At 37.8% G+C, this 9,382-nt stretch overlaps 2 long non-coding RNA genes across 2 annotated transcripts; both read left to right on the top strand.

The window, feature by feature from the left end:
* The first annotated feature begins 1,733 nt into the window (after nucleotides 1-1,733).
* Nucleotides 1,734-4,675, top strand: LOC124151462. The gene is made up of 3 exons (XR_007219533.1): nucleotides 1,734-1,981; nucleotides 3,364-3,420; nucleotides 4,530-4,675. It is a non-coding gene; the product is annotated as an uncharacterized LOC124151462 (long non-coding RNA).
* A 1,784-nt stretch (nucleotides 4,676-6,459) lies between these two features.
* On the top strand, nucleotides 6,460-8,878 carry LOC125377309. The gene is made up of 3 exons (XR_007219534.1): nucleotides 6,460-6,548; nucleotides 8,424-8,480; nucleotides 8,808-8,878. It is a non-coding gene; the product is annotated as an uncharacterized LOC125377309 (long non-coding RNA).
* Nucleotides 8,879-9,382: the final 504 nt, after the last annotated feature.

A 9,382-nucleotide genomic window follows, 5' to 3' on the forward strand; every position in this document is an offset into this window, starting at 1 on the left:
AGCTATATGACGACGGTCTGTAAATAATCGAGTCTTGACCAGACGACCCAGTCATTGACATGATGAGCATCGGTCATCGAGCCTGATCCCAAAGTTTGTATCCCGAAAATAAAAGTTAATCTGTTCAACGCTTAGTCAGGCAGAAATAAAACCGTAGTCGCAAAGACTATTTGCTTGACAAAGACTCAGATGTGTTTGCTACCACAGAGACATGCTGCCTGATAATGATGCATCGGTCATCGCAGAATTGGTGCAAGCCAAGTAGGACATCCTCCATATTAATAGACGTAAGAGAAGAGGTGGTGGCGTTGTACTCATCTACAAACAGTCGAGTGTGGTCAAATACCAGCCAAGTACGACATCCTCCATATTAATAGATCTAGGAGAAGAGGTGGTGGCGTTGTACTCATCTACAAACAGTCGAGTGTGGTCAGATACCAGCCAAGTACGACATCCTCCATATTAATAGATCTAGGAGAAGAGGTGGTGGCGTTGTACTCATCTACAAACAGTCGTGTGTTGTCAGATACCAGCCAAGTACGACATCCTCCATATTAATAGATCTAGGAGAAGAGGTGGCGGCTGTGCGCTCATCTACAAACAGTCGAGTGTGGTCAGATACCAGCCAAGTACGACATCCTCCATATTAATAGATCAAAGAGAAGAGGTGGTGGCGTTGAACTCATCTACAAACAGTCGAGTGTTGTCAGATACCAGCAAGGTACGACATCCTCCATATTAATAGATCGAAGAGAATAGGTGGCGGCGTTGCACTCATCTACAAACAGTCGAGTATGGTCAGATACCAGCCAAGTACGACATCCTCCATATTAATAGATCGAAGAGAAGAGGTGTCGGCGTTGCACTCATCTACAAACAGTCGAGTGTGGTCAGATACCAGCCAAGTACGACATCCTCCATATTAATAGATCGAAGAGAAGAGGTGGTGGCGTTGCACTCATCTACAAACAGTCGAGTGTGGTCAGATACCAGCCAAGTTCGACATCCTCCATATTAATAGATCGAAGAGAAGAGGTGGTGGCGTTGCACTCATCTACAAACAGCCGAGTGTGGTCAGATACCAGCCAAGTACGACATCCTCCATATTAATAGATCGAAGAGAAGAGGTGGTGGCGTTGCACTCATCTACAAACAGTCGAGTGTGGTCAGATACCAGCCAAGTACGACATCCTCCATATTGATAGACGTAAGAGAAGAGGTGGTGGCGTTGCACTCATGTACAAACAGTCGAGTGTGGTCAGATACCAGCCAAGTACGACATCCTCCATATTAATAGATCGAAGAGAAGAGGTGGTGGCGTTGCACTCATCTACAAACAGTCGAGTGTGGTCAAATACCAGCCAAGTACGACATCCTCCATATTGATAGATCGAAGAGCAGAGGTGGTGGCGTTGCACTCATCTACAAACAGTCGAGTGTGGTCAGATACCAGCCAAGAACGACATCCTCCATATTAATAGATCGAAGAGAAGAGGTGGTGGCGTTGCACTCATCTACAAACAGTCGAGTGTGGTCAAATACCAGCCAAGTACGACATCCTCCATATTAATAGATGAAAGAGAAGAGGTGGTGGCGTTGCACTCATCTACAAACAGTCGAGTGTGGTCAGATACCAGCCAAGTACGACATCCTCCATATTGATAGATCGAAGAGAAGAGGTGGTGGCGTTGCACTCTTCTACAAACAGTCGAGTGTGGTCAGATACCAGCCAACCCAGATAGCATTCAGACGTTGGCCCAACGTCGGCAATGGTTGGCAGTGTCGCGGTCTGATTTTATACGTTGGCCCAACGTTGTTACAACGTTAGGTCGCATTTCGGAAATTATTTCCAAGGGGCGCTACTCGTAATTGACAGCTTCACTAAGAGGGCGCTGCGTTTTTTGCGCCTCTCAACGAGCAGACGACGAGACACAAGCACACGTTCGATCATCGGAATACTGTTTTCCTCGAATATATGGAGGTAAGTGTTTAATCAATATCTAATATGATGTACAAACAGTACCCGAGAATAAAACAACCATTGTTCATTCAGAAATATCAACACGAGTAATTATTTTCCAGAAATTGAAAACACCACAAACTTCATGACCCGAAGCCAAATAGGAATATGTCACTCTGATTGCTTGCAAATATATAGCTTACTATTACTAGCATACCCCCAAAAAAGTCGCGCTTGTCCGTGTCATAAAGTTTGTCGTGATCGTGAGGACAAGTTAGTGCAAAGAAATGTGCACCGTGTCGCGTAAGTTCAGATGGAGTGTCGATCTCAGCTGTTTCTAACAGTTGGTGGTCACCGGACAGCGAGCGACCACATGACTACCTAAACAAACACTGACTGTGGTATTTGTAAATGAATACTGGTTGTTTCTATTCTCGTGGAAGTTTAAAAATAACAAGCAAACTCAACTGAAAAGGTCAATTTCGTTCTCGCTTGTGAAATTTTACGGTCAAAAAGATCAACTAAACTGAACAATTCAGAACGAGGCTTCCAAAACTCAAAGCATTCCGTGTACATGATAAAATAATACCATGCAGACTCCTACTGATCAGTGTACGGAGCTTTTCCCTGTTGTCGGCAACATCGCGAGTTCAGTTTTCGATCACAAATCAGTGGCCGTGGGATTGTGTTTGTTGTTATTTGAAAGGGATTGATAATGGCATAATCGCTTTTTTGATTTGTGCATACCGCGGGGGAGTAATGGTTAGAACGAAGGGAACGTATTGGATTAGATTGGGTACGAAATAGTCATGAAATCATTTCCGATTGAGAATAATATATTTCAATAAATATTTACAGAGCTGTTTCAGCTTCATCTGGTGTTGTCTCCGATATCGCATTTTGTTAATTTTTCCAACGTTACTATCTTTGTAAATGTTAGAACTTAGATATCATGGCATATTTATATGGAAAATATTCATATTTATATTTTTAAAATAAAATAGAATCTAAAATCACGATTTTAATTTAATACCAGTGTTAACACTTCTATTACTTATTGGAAGGTCAATTCATAATCTTATTCAACATTCATGCTTCCAACGTTGGAACTCTTTATTTGGCAATATATAATTTTCATTTATTTGTTTATTTTTCACATCAGATTTTAGAAACTTTGCCAACATATGCATGCTATTTTGCATTATTTTTTACTTGATCACAAGTTTGTGAGGTACAGCAGAAAGGTAAAGTTATTGCTTTTGAATAATTACAGTTGATTTCTATTGGCTGATAAAACTATTTGCCAAAGTAACACCACTCACATCATACTGTTAGTAAATCAGATTTATCTCTACTGATTTATTTGAGAATGTGATACTTTGAGATTTCTATTTTTCTTTCAGGTGGAGTTTACAGTATTGTGGAAGCATATTTGTTTACATCACATCACAGCCAGAAAGGTATACATGATGCAATAATATATTTCAAACATCTTCAATAATAAAAATTTAGATGATTCTTATTTAATTACACCCCCAATCTAAAAGGGCGGGTGATCAAGTTTATCTGTCCGTCCTTCCTTCCAAAGACATTTTTGTGTGTGAGTGCAGTGCAAAGTAAAGTTTGATTTTGATATGTATATTTTCTGAAAAAAATAAGATTCTTTAAATGTTTTTGACTTCAACTATTTCTTTTTATTTCAACCTTTGTGCGACCTATCACTTGAACACTACTTCATGGATTCTTTTCCAATTATGGGTACAGTTTCTACACCCACAGGAGAGGTGCAGTGTGAAGTTTGGTTTTGATTAGTGTATTTTCTAAGAAAATATAGCTTTTGTTATGATTTGAACTTAAAATATTTTTTATTTCAACAATTGTGCTACCTATAACTTGAGATCTACTAGAGAACATGGATTCTGTCCAAATTTAACGAACACTTTTATATTAAAAAATGGGATGCACAGCAAAGGTTGATTTTGATATGTGTATTTTATTAAACAATATAATTTTTGTACATGTTTTGAACTTAAAATGTTTTTTTTTTAATTCAACATTGTGCGACCTTTAACTTGAGAACTGCTGCATGGATTCTTTCCAAATTTAAGAAACACTTTCTATAGTAATAAAAGAGGTACAGTGAAAATGTTGATTTTGATATGTGTATTTTCAGAAAAAAATATGATTTGTTTCATGTTTTGAACTTAGAATTATTTTCTTCAACATTTGTGAGACCTATAACTTGATGTGCAGTGCAAAGTTTGATTTTGATAATTATGCTTTTTCTATGTTTTAAACTTTGGAAAATGAATGAGTCTTTACTCTTGTTCATTTAGTGTTAATAGCTTTTCTGCCTATCTATGATTCAAGAGCATCATGGTATTACTGTCTATGCTACCTTCCCAGTTTTAGCAGTTTTTAACAGTTTTATGACTTGGATGGGTGGAGGTAGCACTGCTGAGACTTTTTTTCATACATCAAATTATTATTTAGGGGAAGGCAACCATTTTGTATGTAAAAAATGTCCCTTGCCTTATCATTATTATAATTGTGTCATTGTTTTATTCAGTTACCAAGGCACACGGACCGTGGATACAGTTGAAGATCATCCCTGTGTTAAGTTCTTCTGACATCTGAGGATTGAAAAGGCTCCTCAACCACTCAGCCCAAGTTCTGATTTGTCATGTAACAAATAAATAAAGGTCACCGAAACCAGAATTCTATTGTCATTTTGTTGCTGTTATCATATTTTTTAATAGATCAAGTATATTGATCATAGGACATCCTATGCATGGACTATTTTGCTTGTCTCAGCGTTGCCCTAATGCTGAATGTATGGGGTAAGGCCAAGAAAAATTAAATGTTTCAATTTGTGGCAGGCTTATTGTCTGATGGTTTTTAATTTGGAAACTTGTGGGAAAATCATTTATCTTTTAATAGTGTTGAAACATTTGTGAACAATTTGCACATAGTCTTGAAAATGGTTTTGGAAAGTAAATATTATAGCACGAAATTGCACGTGTAATTTGAAACATTTTGAATTTTTTCTTGGCCCTATTTCAATCTATGTATGCTGAGGTACCCTGCCAGAAGAGAGCGCATTTCATTGGCATGTTCTTTCATGGAAAGAGTTCAGAGTGAATCTAACTTGCAGAATGTATTGCTTGTTACCTGATGTCTTAACTACCTTGGTACAAACATTTCAGGCTGCCTGGGAGGTATAGTGAGGAATAAAACAGACGTAATCCAACGTTGGCCATCAACGTTGGGCCAATGTTGGCTATCAACGTTGGCCCAACGTCATTCTGACCGGCGGCCCAACGTTTGGCCAACGTTGGCTGAACATCGTTGTCCCAACGTTGGGTCAACGTTGGCCCAACGTTGGCAAAGAAACGTTGGCCCAACGTTGGGTCAACGTTGGACCAACGATGTTCGGCCAACGTTGGCCCAACGTTGGGCCGCCGGTCAAAATGACGTTGGGCCAACGTTGATAGCCAACGTTGGCCCAACGTAAGTGATAACGTTGGCCCAACGTTGGCCCAACGTCTGACTGCTATCTGGGAAGTACAACATCCTCCATATTAATAGATCGAAGAGAAGAGGTGGTGGCGTTGCACTCATCTACAAACAGTCGAGTGTGGTCAAATACCAGCCAAGTACGACATCCTCCATATTAATAGATCTAGGAGAAGAGGTGGTGGCGTTGCACTCATCTACAAACAATCGAGTGTGGTCAGATACCAGCCAAGTACGACATCCTCCATATTGATAGATCGAAGAGAAGACCCAGCTAACACACGACGTTGTCACAACGTTGTGGAAAGGTTGTGGATTGGTAACGTCGTGATATTACGTTGTCACAACGTTGTTATAACGTCAACGTGCAACGTTATTTCACAACGTTATAACAACGTTGCACATTCACGTCGTGAAAACGTTGTGCATTGGACATCACATAACGTTTTGTAGCTACGTTTCTGAAACGTCGGTGAAACGTTATAGAGTTTGCTTCTCGATAGTCATAAAGGAATAGAACTGCTTTATCAAAATCAACATGAATTTGTCAGAATACCAAGGCAGTAATGCATTACCTTTCTTTATATTCGGTATTGAAATTTTCATCTCTTAATACTAAAATTTCCAGAACGTAATTGCGTATCTCTATGACAACGTTATTCCACAACGTAACAACAACGTTGCAAACTAACGTTGTGATAACGTTGTGCTTTGGACATTACAACACTTTTTGTAAATGATGTTTAGGAAACCACTTGTAGATCTACCATCTCTTAGTTTTATTTTTTTTAAACATATATATCTATAACGAAGTTATCTATCTACTAAATGTTGTCACAAGCAATATTACAGTTAAAAACAATTGCGCCCATTTTTTGCGGCGTGAGAGCGACTGCTGAAAAGTTTAGCCTGTTGCCTCGTGAAGTGACGTCAGAATGACGTAACATTGTCGCGGAAGATTTGTTGTCACCAGCCATCTTAGTTCAAGCTCACTATAGACGTATTAGAAGTATACAACCAAGAGATTGTGCAGCAACTGGAACTGGACAGATGATCTGTGAATTCGGATGAGGTAAGTTAATTTTTCAGAAGCAGCCTCCGCTTGTTGATATGTTTCTGTACATGCAGATAGTCAAATTATTTAAATGTATCGTATTATTCAGCAGTGGCAGGGTTTAGAATGCAGTTTGCCGGTCACTTTCACTGAGCGTCAGTGTTGATATTAATATTTGATACACAGAACATAATGTATATAGAGGTGAAGGAGGCCCAAGCCTTTTTTTCCATATTATTATTTTATGGATACCACGGGTAATTACCAAGGGCAAGCAGTATATGTTTGACCAGAATTCAATCTGGCGGCGTGTTGTGGCCGTCATATTATGTTCGGATTTCGATCGTAAACGTGTAGGTCTGTAAATAGGCCTAACGTATGCATCGCCTACTGACCACTGACAGTTATCGCCATTTCTTCCGTGTTATTTCGGAAATCATTACTATTCAGAGTTTACTTGTACTAATCTTCGGACTTTGATTTTTGTGAAACAATGTGGCTCATTCGGGCCATTGGAAAGGTTTAGTAGATTTCTCTTATACGGCGAAGAGAGGGAATCAAAACAATGGAAGTATTTTCAGATCGACTCTCTGTAGGCTAGGGTACTAGTTATAGCCTTAGTCTTAATGCGCTCAATGATGTTATGAAAAATTGTATTTTCGGGAAGAGATAGAAACATACTTGTCGTTTCCGAAAAGGCCTAATTAGCACTGACTGAAGTAGCCTAAATGTCGACTATCAGGTCGTTGGTGCTGTCTATACATTTTATTTTAGCAAGGCTCTTAGCATAGTGTATTTTTATTATTTCCAAAAAAGAATCAATTCATCATTTTCCGATAACTGGATCTATGTCCGACTCCCTTCTAATGAAAACGAGCAAAAGTAAAACGAGTCTCTCGTCGCGCGCTATAACGGGGTGTTTGAGGTATTGTCAAACATTGGTGATGATAAGCTAGTCGATAGTCAAAAGTTAAATATCAACATATATTGTCAGTGAGTTGGTCATCGTTTGTTGATTAAGGTGAAATAGGTGTAGCCAGTGTGCACCAATGAAAAATACAATGGAATTGATAGCAACCCTATTCGTTCGGTTTTCGATCTCCATATGTTGCCACGTAGGCTACCATACTAGGTCTACAGAATTATATTTAACGATATTGAACTGTATTATGTTAATAAACGTAGTAACAAATACATTTCAATAAATATTTACAGAGCTGTTTCAACTTTGTCTGGTATTGTATAAGCTATTGCATTTTGTTAATTTTCCCATGTTTCTATCTTTGTAAATATTAGGACATAGATTCTATATAAATATCCTGGCATATTACTATGGAAAATATTAAGGTTAGTATTAAAAAAATAATCCCAATTTTAATTAGGATAAATACCCCAAAGTGTTAACACTTCTATTCATAATTCATATTCAACATTCATGCTTCAAATATAGGAACTATTTATTTAATTTGGCAATATATATTTTTCATTTATCAGCGTCAGAAATTGGCAGTAGTCCTGTAGTCCTTACCAAACTGCCCAATAGTAAAGGTATCCTAAGGACTACTTGAAATTGGCCAATTTTAAGGGTTTTGTTATATGTTGTCATTATAAGGACTAGTGGACAAAAACTGTTAGTTTCTAACCCTGTTTATGTATATATTTTTAGAAGGTTTTAGAAACTTGGCCAACATATTCACTTGAATCCCTAGTTTGTGATGTACAGCAGAAAGGTAAAGTCACTGCTTTTGAATAACTACAGTTGATCTATTGACTGATAAAACTATTTGCCAATATAACCACCAGTTACATCATAATCTAAGTAAATGTGATTTAACTATACAGTACTGGTTTATTTAAAAATGTGATACTTTGTGGTTTCTGTTTTTCTTTCAGGTGGAGAAAACAGTATTGTGGGAGCATATTTGTTTAAAGTACATCACTGACAGAAAGGTATGTATGATGCAATAATATATACACACATCTTCAAGGTTTAAAATTTAGATGATTCATATTTAATTATACCCACAATCTAAAAGGGCGGGGGTTTAAAGTTACACCAATGATTCAGTGCTAAAAGCTTTTCTGCCTATGTATGATCCAAGAGCATCACGGTATTACTGTCAGCGCCTTCTTCGCACTTTCAGCAGTTTTTAACTGTTTAAAGACTGACATCAGACATCAAAATATTATTTTGGGGAATGCAACAATTATTTTGTTAGGTCAGAAATATGTCCCTTGCCTTGCCATTTTATAACATTTGTGTCATTTTTTATTCAGTTACCAAGGCTTAAGGAGAGACTATGGATGCAGTTGAAGATCATCCCTGTGACTTTTCATTAGAGGACTGAAAAGGCTCCTCAGCCACTCAGCCGAAGTTCTGACTTGTCATTTAATAAATAAATAAAGGTCAACTCAACCAGAATTCTATTGTCATTTCGTTGCTGAGAAATTGATCTTAGGACATCAGATGCATAGACTATTCTGTTTGTCACAGTGTTGCTCTCAATGCTGAATGTATGGGGTAAGGCCAAGAAAATTTAAATGTTTTAATTTGTGCAGGGCTTATTGTTTGATGGTTTTTAATTTGCAAATTCGTGTGAAAATCAAATATCTTTTAATTGTGTTGAAACATTTGTGAACAATTTGCACATAGCCTTGAAAACTGTTTGGGAAAATAAATATTATTTAACCAAACTGTACATGTAATTAAAAACATTTAGATTTTTATCTTGGCCATATTTCAAACTCTGCCAAAAGAGAGTGCATTTCATTGACTTGCTGTTTCACGGATAGGGTTAAATTGAATTCAGTTTGCAGAATGTATTGCTTGGTACCTGATGTCTTAACTAGAT

The sequence above is a fragment of the Haliotis rufescens genome, unplaced genomic scaffold, assembly GCF_023055435.1.
Source record: "Haliotis rufescens isolate VD_foot unplaced genomic scaffold, xgHalRufe1.0.p SCAF_9, whole genome shotgun sequence".
Taxonomy (NCBI): domain Eukaryota; kingdom Metazoa; phylum Mollusca; class Gastropoda; order Lepetellida; family Haliotidae; genus Haliotis; species Haliotis rufescens.